This window comes from Bubalus bubalis, chromosome 7 (assembly GCF_019923935.1).
Source record: "Bubalus bubalis isolate 160015118507 breed Murrah chromosome 7, NDDB_SH_1, whole genome shotgun sequence".
Taxonomy (NCBI): domain Eukaryota; kingdom Metazoa; phylum Chordata; class Mammalia; order Artiodactyla; family Bovidae; genus Bubalus; species Bubalus bubalis.
This window is the reverse complement of record NC_059163.1, coordinates 112,951,250-112,963,205: the sequence shown is the minus strand read 5'-3', so window position 1 is coordinate 112,963,205 and position 11,956 is coordinate 112,951,250. Positions and strand designations below refer to the sequence as shown.

Sequence of the window (11,956 nt, the reverse complement as noted above, 5' to 3'; positions counted from 1 at the left end):
CAAGGACTACATTTTAGATAAATTGAATCTCAGTCTAGTATCCTCTCTACCAAACAATTTTCAGCATTATTATTCATTTTTACCTTATTTTCTAAATTTTAATTAAATTAATTCTGGTTATATTCTACAAATTAGATACATTTAATATTCTATCTAACCTATGAGTCATGGCCAACTAACTCTTACAATAAGAAATGTAAACTCTGCCATTCAGAGGTTAGCAATTTTGAAGATTATATGAACTATTTTAAGTCTAGGAATTGTAATGTTGTGCCCTGAAAGAAAAAAAAATTATTAAATTCAGCAATATTAGAAAGAACAAAGAGCCTGGCAGTCAGAAGGACCATAAATTTGTCCCAACTTTGCCACTCCCTGGTGGCTCAGGGAGGAAACAATCTGCTTGCAATGCAGGAGACACGGGTTCAATCCCCAGGTCAGGAAGATCCCTTGAAGGAGGAAATGGCTACCCACTCCAATAACTTGCCTGGAGAATTTCATGGACAAAGGAGCCTGGCAAGCTATAGTCCGTGGGATTGGAAAGAGTCAGACATGACCGAGCAACTAACACTCACTTTCACTTACCACTAACTACTCCTATTACATAATCAAGCTATTCATTCTCTATGGGATTCAGCTGTGGAATTAACAAGAATAAATTTTAAGGGAATATCTGATTCTGGAACCCCTTGACCCACAAATTTTGGTTAAGCAATGGGAAAAGTTTGTGGTATGGTACCTTAATTGGAAAGAAACACACAGAACTTTGAAATTAGATTGGCTAATATCAAATTAAGCTCTGGCCCTGAGACTGAATGTGCTATTTAAATTTTACAATTTTCTACTAAAGATATAAATAATGAGTCGATAATATAGCCACTATTTCAAAATGAAGAATATTCCAAAATCCATACTTTTTTATTTCTTAATTTGCTGAAGTTCGTGAAGGTATTGCCACATAAGAGATCAGCAGTTACCTGGTCTATTGTTGGAAAGACAAATAGAATATCTTAAAAGGGATATCACAGGAAGAAGGAAGGAAAAATCAAAATATAGAAATATCATAATATTGTGAAAGAAGTGAAGGAAAATGCACATGTAAGCAGAAGTGTATTTGTTTTTTTGGGGGGGTGGATTTTTATTTTCTCTCCCTGAAACCCTTTCTAAAGCATGGTTGTCACACGTGGTCAGTTTGAGAGTGAGGAAAGGTTAGAGGCCAGGAGTTCCAGCCTCTTCTCCTCTGACACAGCTCTATCATCTGAGGGGTAAGGGAGTGTGCTAATGAGGGCTGGGCGACATGCAGTGCAGCTGGCAGTGACAGTGGGCTTGGTTTCTGATTCATCTCTACATTTGAAATACAATGGATCTTAGGGACATTTGATTATAAATGAGTGTTCTAAGGAGTATGTGTGACAGGTTAACTAAACACTGGAATTTGCACTATCCTTATACTTTCCTGTCATAGAGTATGAAATTCAATTACCCTTGAGGTCTCAGAATTTGATTCCGCTTGTAAAAGACAGATGTCTTATAGGCCCAGATCCCTAATGTGAGTTAATTGCCGCATAATAAGTGATGTTGCTGCTGGGGCTGCTAAGTCTCTTCAGTTGTGTCCGACTCTGTGTGACCCCATAGACGGCAGCCCACCAGGCTCCTCTGTCCCTGGGATTCTCCAGGCCAGAACACTGGAGTGGGCTGCCATCTCCTTCTCCAAAAAAGGGATGCTAACATATGTTAAAAAGAAGGAAAAGAGTGGAGAGTCGAGAATGAGAGAAGAGCAGACTCTCTCAGCAGCACCCTGGCCTGCCCTTCTCTTCTCCTCACTGCGCTCTCGCGGCCTGCCCAGCCTGTCGCTTGCATGGCACCCAGAACACCTTCCACCATGGCCACCTTGGCCAGCTCCTGCTTGGACAAAGCCATCAGCCAGGTGTACAGGGCCCTACCTCAGGGCAAGAAAGTCCAAGCTATGTATATCTGGATCGATGGTACTGCAGAAGGACTGTGCTGTAAGACCTGAACCTCGGATTCTGACCCCAAGTGCACAGAAGAGTTGCCCAAGTGACATTTGGATGGCTCTAGGACTTTTAGGTCTGAAGGCTCCAATAGTGACATGTATCTTGTCCCTCCTGCCATGTTTCGGGACCCTTTCTGCAAGGACCCCAACAAGCTGGTGTTCTGTGAAGTCTTCAAGTACAACCCAAAGCCTGCAGAGACCAATTTATGGCACCCCTGTAAATGGATAATGGACATGGTGAGCAATCAGCACCCCTGGTTTGGAATGAAGCAGGAATGCACCCTCAGGGGCACAGAAGGCTCCTCTTTGGTTGGCCTTCCAATGGCTCTCCTGGGCCCCAAGGTCCATACTACTACGGTGTGGGAGAGGACAAGGCCTACGGCAGGGACATTGTGGAGGCTCACTGCCAGGCCTGCTTGTATGCTGGCATCAAGATCGGGGGCACAGACACCAAAGCCATGCCTGTGCAGTGGAGATTCCAGTTAGGGCCCTGTGCAGGAGTCAATGTGGGAGATCGTCTCTGGGCAGCCCGCTTCATCTTGCACAGTGTGTGGTCTTCTGAACAAACTAGCCATGAGCCCTTCCAGTACCAGTACCACATGGACTAGACGTGTAGCCTCAAAACCCCTCCTAATGCTACATCTTGCTCCCATTCTTGCCCCTCTCAGTGTCTTTATAGCTATAACTCAAAGGGGGGAATATCAAGGTCTTTCTTTTTTTTTTTTTTAATTCCTCATACCCAGTTAATATCTCTTATTTCCTGTGGTCAGGATTGAGGGGGTCAAGTTCTTAATCACTTCACAACCACCTACCTACCTCCACGCTTTTCTTTTTCCAGTCACTGAAGCTTTCTAGTGCATTAGTTGGTGTGGGGGGACATAACCACTGCTTCCATTTAATCAGGTGTGTTTGTCCAATCGGCATAGCTGTCTGGACAGAGAGCCTAGTCATTGTGAAGGGATGTGGAGGATTTTTCTAAGTGGTTGTAGGGTGGGGGGCGGGGGGAGGGGTACTGGATTCTGTGGTTAGGTTAGGATTTCCCTTCTTGGTGGGAAGTTCCATTACTTATGAGTTTGTAACCAACTTTCTATTAAAAGTGAGAATTAGGAGAGAAGAAAGGGTGGGAAGTCAGGTAGGAAAACACCCTAGGTCTGCAGGTGTGAGCTTCCCTTCCCTGGGACTCAATGCCCTGACAGAATCAGCATAAATGGATGGATAGCCCTACTTTAAAAGAAAAGATTCTCATTGTGGGGGTCTTCCATTTATAACACAAAGCAGAGTAGTATTTTTATACTTAAATTTAAAAACAAAATATTATATACCTGGGTGTGCAGATAAATGTCTGTTTTCTCTTTAGGGAGAAAAGCCATTCTGGTTACAGGGAACCCAAATTTGAGACAAGTAGTCTGCTTAGAAATTAAGGATCTTCTTTTGAGTTGGGTTGGGTATGGGGGAGGCTGTGCTGGAAAAGTTGGCTGTTTGGGGCTGTTATTACCTCACTATCACTTCAGGGCTTCTCTCTGCCCTGCTTTTCCTTCTGGGGAGGCTGACATTGGTTGATTAATAGTTGGAAGTCCAAGATAGCAGTAGCCATCCACTGAGCCCCGGGTTTAAAAGACACACATGTACTTGCACACACAGGGTTTGGAAATATGAGTCGGTTGGTCAACTTGAGTATGTTACTGACAAGGGGGCATTGGGGTTATTTTCCAGTGGGACTATCATGTCATTAAAGCAGACCTTTTGATATATTAAAAAAAAAAAAAAAAAGCAAAACAGACGTTAGATTTTAATCACATTTGTAGGGTTTCTAAGTCTTTGTTTTCCAGAATTGCTTGTTTGCTTCAGCTGTCTCCTCCCCATCTCTGCTCTGGAGGAGATGGGACAAGTCTGGAGTCTAAACAGTTATAATTTTGTATCTTTTTTGTATAATTTTGTATAGGTTCTCTGAGTGTGAAATATTCCCTTCTTTGATAAGATTCCTGAGGAGTTATTTTTTTTCTCTTATAATAAAAATAAACCTCACCTTTGTCCTTACCAAAAAAAAAAAAAAAAACAAAGGAAAAATAATGAATGAATAGAAAAGTGAGTGGTCACTTAGAAAAGTATGCAAATGATATTTTAAAGAAGCTAAACCTATCAGCCTCTGCGCTCAATGAAAGAAGAAGAGCTCTGGAGAATTTTGGAGAGCTATGGACCTAATCAGAGGGGTGCTTTTTGGCTTTCTGCAGATGTGGATGAACTAACCTGATTCCATGATACAAAGAAAAGTCTGATTGCTAATTTCCAGAACTTTCTTGGAACATTCAGTCAAGTCCATCACTAATAATATATCCAAGTATAGATTGATACATTTGATTAACTGGATTGTATATAAACCTTCTATAATTTTGACTAGATTAATACATTTGATTAACTGCATTTTATATAAACCTTCTATAATTTTGACTAGTCCATTGACTTTGTAAGAAATTAATCATCTCTGGTTGTGCTGATAAAACTTTATGTCTGGAATCCAAGTCTGAGATACACTATCCTTTAAGCATTCAAGGACCTCCTGGAAGAAGAATTTGCATCCTTCCCTTGAGCACTAACTGGAGAAGGAAATGGCAACCCACTCTAATATTCTTGCCTGGAAAATTCCATGGATAGAGATGCCTGGTGGGAGACAGTCCGTGGGGTAGTAAAAAGTCAGACACAACTTAGTGACAGACCATGCTCTTGAGCACTAATACCAGCTATACTCAAACTAGATGGAATACTTTATTTTGCATTTTGCACTTCTGGGCTTATTATCTAAGTAGATAAATAACTATACAGCACACAAAATGCATCAAAATGTATATTCATTATAAAGCTTAGGGCTATATTTATTATTTTTTAAGACCTTAATCTGTTTATTTTTTTACAGCTTAAATCTGGAGTGCAATAGTAACTAAGAAAGTTTCCACACTTTTCTTTAAATATGCCTTAAAACAAAAACTGATGTCAAGTTAATAGATTAATTTATTTGAGAGATTCTAAGTTTCTAATAGTACAAGTTAAATTGACTCACATTTACATTAGCAAAGTCTTAAATTTGAAATTAGATGGTTGGCCCCATATGCACATGTATCCTTTAGAAAACTTTAGGACAAGAAAAAGTGCACTAAGGAAACCTCAGAGGAAGAGCTGTCTTATTTGCTCAACCATCAGGAACTGCTCCCATGTGCATAAGATGGCTTTCCTTTTTTAGAGGGAATCAGCACTTGGAATTACAGAAATCATTGTCCTGAATAGATTCTTTTTGCTTTCCCCACACAAGGGCATGTTTTTCTTTTTAAAATTTATTTATTTTTTATTGAAGGATAATTGCTTTACAGAATTTTGCTGTTTTCTGGCATGCTTTTTAATTTATCCACCTTAAATGGCATTCACAACTTTTCTGGACCATCAAGAGAAACTATTTAGTCCATCAAGACAAACTATTTAATAGCCCATGAGATTTAATGGTATGTTTCAAATATACTCTTAAAGAGATACTTTTAACTCCATCCAATAGAAAACCAAGATATACTTTAGCCTGAAATGTGGTTCCCTTTCTGATGCACAGAACAACATCTCTTTTAAAAAATATTGTGTAAACTAGGAGTTTCATTTATTTCTCTCATAATTAACCCAATTTGCTCTTAAGAATGTCTCCTGACTCACACTCTCACAAAATAAGTGTGTTTGCCCCTGAAGAAACTAAGCTGCTCATAAATGGTTAATTTTTCAAAAGATGTTTGAGAATTCAGAAGATGTGGCTTAACATCAATATCTGGATGAAGACTGTGGCTATTTTTATTTGAGATTGAGTAATTTTATTATTATTTCTAACAAGTTAAAAAAAAAAAAAGACAAGTGTGATTTATTTAAAAAGTCACATAAGCCACCCGAGCTTTATCTGATTCATGGCCAAGTAGACAGGAAATTGCTGGTGTTGACATAATGCCAAAGAAAGGTGGTAGAGGACTGGGATAAAAACAGCATTTTTATTTCCAAATGTCATTCAGAAGTTGATCATTCTGGATATTATGCAAAATTTCCACTCAATATTCTCATATGAAGTTTCCTTCCATAGTATTTTAGGATCACCCAAAGAACCTAGATGATGAGTAAGCAGTGTGTATCTTTTACAAATCTCACTTTTAACATTTCCACACACATTTTCAGAATTGTTCAGTGTCCCCCACTCCCTACCTCACTCCAATAAATTTGAGATGATTATTTTGATGTTCTAGCAATCATTCCACCAAGTCAAAGAACAGATACATATCACAGAGAGTATTTCCAATTAATATTACGCTGATACACTTCCTCACTTTGTAGAGATATTTTGTTCTCAAAAATCCTACAAATAGGCCATGTGTATATGGCACGGCGATGACTAGAGTAAAAGTGTCTACGTGAGTTAGACACATCTTCTGATGTTTTCTGCAGACTTTAGACAGATCACAATCTGCTAACTCTTCAGTGATATTTTCAAAATCAGTACAAAGTACAAAGAGGCTACATGTGTCTTTTCTCACTTGAAGGTGATTTGAGCTCATTTCTCTGTCTGTCAGGCTCTCCTCAACACTCCAGTTCCTTTGGGTTTGTTTGGTTAGTTGGTTGTTTGGGTTTTGTTTCCCTGCCCTCTCTGTCTCCACCACCCATTCTTAATAAAAACAAACAAACAAACAAAAAAAACAACGATGAACATACAGAGCTGGAGGTTGGAAGATCTCATTTTCCACCAAGTTAACAAGTCCTGAGACAACAGCTATATTGAGGGAGTAAGAGGATTACAAATTCTGACATTCCATCTTAAGATCCCATTTAAAGGAATGCAACAGCATTTATAATATTTTCACCCAATATCCTTCAGCTTGCTCAATCTCCTTAAAAAGCTTTTAAATAAATTCCTGACATCTTTCAAGCAGTTTCACTTAGAACAGATCCTGCTAGATTTCACAGCAAAATAAAGCCTAAATGCAATAAGTTGAATATTATATTTTTCTAGCCCATGTAAGTTTCAAATATTTTTTAATGAAGAAGAAAAAAATTATAAAAGAAAGAGACAACAAGCAAAAGTAATTCAAATACATCCCTGAGAATGGCTACGGAAGCAGTCGATTGTACGAGGCAGTGGAATATTGTCCTAATTCATGCTATATTGTCAGTAACACATATGTCACAGCTTTTGCTTCTCTATCACTCTGTTAAGAAAGTTATTTTCAAACATTCTAGCTTAATGGACAGTGAGAAAAATTAGCAGCGATCAACAGCTGCTGTTGATGTCTGAAAATGGACGACAGCAATGTCAGAGCCACCCGAGGGTAAAGTGACTCCATTGGATGCCAGGACAGAGGTAGAAGTGTGTATCTTTCAAGCAGCAAGTGTCCTCATGGATTTGGTTCTTCCATTCAGGAAGCAGAGGTTACACTTCCTGTGTTCCTACTAGTCACCAGCCCTTCTCTTCCAGGGGACCATCACACACTGGGAAGGGTTGCCCAGCTGCTCCCGAGCCCCGGCCACTCCAGGGCACGCAGAGCAGTGCTGGCTACAGTCGGCTTGGCTGTTCTAGTTTATCAAATCAAACCTCCTCTTACCTCGACTTCCTTGCTCTTCTCTTTGTTTCTGCACATGGAACTTCTCCCATTGCCGGCCATCTCCCGGGCGGGGATTATGGAAATCTGGTGGAGGGGCATATTGGCAGGGCTGCAGGTGGCCAGTCCCTGACTGGATCCCTTATCTCTTCACTCACCCTGAGGAGCCCACCTGCACAGTTCATATCCTGGCTTTGCCAAGCTCAGTTCTAAACAAAAAGGGGAAAAATAGTGTTTGAGAAACGGTGCAGCAGAAGCCAGGATCTCTGGCCAAAAGGTCAAACATACTGAAAGGGAATCAAAAAGAAATACAAGAGCAAATAGTACAGAGACTGTTGCATCTCAAAAGGATGATTTACTGCAAATCATAACTGTACCGTTTTGTTACTGGAGCACCCCCTCTCCCCTAGAAGCATTATGGGAGACAATTCAATTTCTATGGTACCTAATAAATGTCACAGAAACCAAGGAAACCTAGCTCTTGCAGGCCCTTATTAGCAACCACATTTGCAGCCGCTGCTTTTGTTTTTTCCTGATTCCCCAGGAGTCCACTAAGCACCCAGAGATACTGCATCCTGCTGACTAGGTAAATAAGCAGAAGGCTGAAGAGCTTAGTGTCCTATTTGGAGCCAAATCTCTTCCTTGAGAAGAATGGCTAGCTGGCTGTGTCCTTAATGCATCTGCAATAATCTGCTTAGGTCAAAGGATCTACCTTAAAGTGAAGAGCATCCAATGAGGTATTAAAAAATAAGAGACAGAGACTGGGAACAGTGCAAATGTCTTTCTTCAGCTGGTTATTAAAGAGAGCTGACTGATGCCTGTACCTTTCTCAGTAAGATATCAGCAACACGAGTCAGAGGTATTGTTACTCCAAGACTTGGAGCCCCATAGCACTCATTTCTGCTTTACTGCAACTCCCGTGCTTCTGACTCTGCTAAGGACTTTATTATCCCCTTTATAGTTATGCAGTTTGGAGAAAATAAATGGCTAATTTAAATTTCTGCTCTTCCAAAAATAAATAAATAAATATCCCCATGGAGTGAGTTATTAAAATATATTCACTTTTAAAAGATCCTTTTTCTCCTGTTATCGTGTCTTCTTTGTTAGGATATTTGGTATTCTGTTTTAAAATGACAGACTCTTTTTCTTATTGTAATACATGTACTTTCTATTTTCTAGACATTGAGACTAAATTAGATCTTCTGCTATCTTTTATGGTTTTTCACATAAGTGAAGCAAAGATCAGGAAATTAGCTTTTATATGTCTTCAGACACTGCTTTTGAGTTCAAATTTGTCCCTAATCACATAGGAGATATTCAAAGTAGTTTCTAGCTGCAATTTATCTCTAACTAGTTTTCTATTCCACAACAATAATGACATTGCTATATGATGTTTCAGTTTGTTTAAACTCTGGCAAAGGTAAAAAAGTGGAAAAGGTAGTACTGGTATTGGCAATTAAAAAGCTAAAGACCATAGAAGATTGCTAAAAATCTTTCATTAAAATATTTACTGAAATGAATACTTTGATGTACTTGTAAGCATAGCCTAATTTTTCAACCTAAATTTGCCACCTCACATGAGATCTCACAGGTGGCTCTATGACCACGAGGCTCACCTTGGGGTGTTTCATAACACATAGATGGATCTATGAGACTCACTTTACCACAGACTGAGGTTCAGCAGGGTGGCAGGGAAAATGTGAGGTGGACATTTCTTTAATAGATCACTGATGATTCTAACATAAACCAATATTGAAAATCCCCACAGATAGCAATAAAATCACCTTAGAACAATAAGTTGTTTAAAGTTTACCTAGTGACAAGTGTCTTGCTTTAAAATAGTAAAATAAATTAAACAAATAAGTTAGATAGCCCTAAACCTAGTGTTTATTCCTCATCATTCTGAGTTTACAATGTACATCTGGAAAACTTTAATGAAGGAGCTTAAAAGCCAAACTCTTCCAAAACTGTTCTATCCAAAGTTAAGTAGATAATGCTTAAACATTTCTGTAGCTCTGGGATCACAGATGACATCTGTGACCTGTAATTGTGAGGTGGGTATTTTCTTACTTTAAAAATAACTGTTAATCCCTCTATCTAAAAGGATTGTCTTAATTAAGGGAAGGATGGGAATAGAAATCTGTAAATTTAATCCTGTGTGGCAAATACTAAAATGCAAATTATGAATCTGTTTTAAAAAGTAATATTGTCTGTGTTTCCATCCATGAAAATTTCCATAAAAAGCTAAGGCAGCTTTCCAGATAATTTAGACTTAGATACTTTTGCTTAAAATATTCATTGAAGTTACAGAAAGGAGATTTTTAGCTTGAACTAACTAAATGGCTTTCTTAATCCTTTACTTCATTATGCATGGGTGGTTATCCTTTGTTTACTCTGAAGTCTTTCTTTAAATATTAGATTTTAATTTCAAGCTAATTTGATTTATGTGGTTGAGTTATTTCAATTAGTTTCCTTTACCTTAAAGCATAAATATAAATCTGGAACATATTTACTTTGTCAAATATTTTACACACTAAATAAGACCAGTTGCTATTTAATAATCATGATTTATTATGTCTTTTCAACTAAATACTTCATAAATTACAAGAATAATTACTAACCAGGGTGTTTAATAAATACTTACCTAGTACTGTATTAGATACTGGCACACACTGAGCTTTTAAATTTTTTAAATCAGGGGAAAAATGCTTTCAACACTCTGTGGGTTCTAATACTGCACAGCCTTGGAACACTGGATCCTACACCAGTCAATATCAAGGATGCACTTATCTAACACTTTTCCTTAAGCAGCTCCCAAAGTGCTCTGCTAGCTGGAAGCATAGAGTCTTGCTGGGATGGCTCTTTATATAACAATCCAAAGCTAAAAGAAAGGTAATGGAATGCAGTTCTCCTGTGGGAGCACTGTCTATTTCGTTCAGTAATTAAACCCTATGGAATAAACAAGAAGCAAAGCACTCAACAGCTGAGCTGTGTGTGCCTTAGGACACTAGTTTAAAAGCCACAGAAAATTTGTTTAAAGTTATCAAGTTACTTAAGCCATGTGTGGCCATTCAAATGTGACACATTGAAACTTGGGAGGAAAAAACTAGCAAGGGCCTTGAAAAAATAAAAGCAAAACAAAGTCTATGCAAAGCAGTATCACAGTTATAGAGCTTCCCGGTTAGCTTAGAAGTAAAGAATCTGCCTGCAATGCAAGAGACCTGGGTTCGATCCCTGGATCGGGAACATACCCTGGAGAAGGGAATGGCAACCCACTCCAGTATTCTTGCCTGAAGAATTCCATGGACAGAAGAACCTGGCAGGCTATAGTCCACAGGGGTCACAAAGAGTCGAACACACACATCAAAGTTGTAAATACATTGACAGAGATCAGAAAGCATAAAGATAAGAACTTTAAGATAATCCTGAAAATGGAAACAAAGCATTCTGAGTGGGGAAAGGATATTTCTTAGCACATCCTTGTTGAAAAGGAGGAAACCTGGATGGCACTGGAAGGCCACTGTCCCAGGCCATCGAGAAGAATGAATGAGTAATTTTCACCACACAAAAACCTTATGATAGATGATTTTCAAAAGGAAGAGAAAGAGACTTGGATTGAAATTTCCTGGGGAAATGTTGAACCACATATTTATGTAGAGTTATGTAGGGTTATGGAAAATCTTAAACAAGCAAAATAAGATTGATGGGAATAATGTGAGGGACAAAAATAAAGTATAAAAAATACTAAAAAGTTCTTGTTCTAGGTTTATACGAATGTGCAATGTAATAAAACATTTCTAAAATGGTCTGTTTTTTCTGTTTTGTCTGATAGTTGGAATTCATTTTGTGATTATATTTGGTATGTACAAGCATCCTTTGCAATTAGAAAAACATCCATTTAATGTAAACATTCTGCCCCTGCAGAATTCTCAGAAGCAACTAGACAATCAGCTTAAAAAACTCAAGACAGAATGATGGCTTAGATAAATCCTGAAGGTACTTGATTTTATTCTCTGGAAATTATAGCTCCTAATTTTTGATACCTCTATTTTCTGAAGTTGAAACAGATTACAGTGCAGCTAAGGAATTCATTTCAGTCTTTTGACGCATCAATAACAATCCTCACAACCCCATAAAATGTATGAAAATTACAACAGGCACTGTTGGATTAGTTTGGATTCTTCAGTTCAGTTCAGTCACCCAGTCGTGTCCGACTCATTGTGACTCCATGGACTGCAGCACACCAGGCCTCCCTGTCCATCACCAACTCCTGGAATTTACCAAAACTCATTGTCCATTGAGTCGGTGATGCCATCTACCATCTCATCCTCTGTTG

The 11,956-nt window shown here is 38.6% G+C and overlaps 1 pseudogene; it reads left to right on the top strand.

Annotated features, from left to right (window-relative positions):
• Positions 1–1,879: 1,879 nt before the first annotated feature.
• LOC123334374 lies at positions 1,880–2,619 on the top strand (annotated as a pseudogene).
• The last annotated feature ends 9,337 nt before the right edge of the window (positions 2,620–11,956 follow it).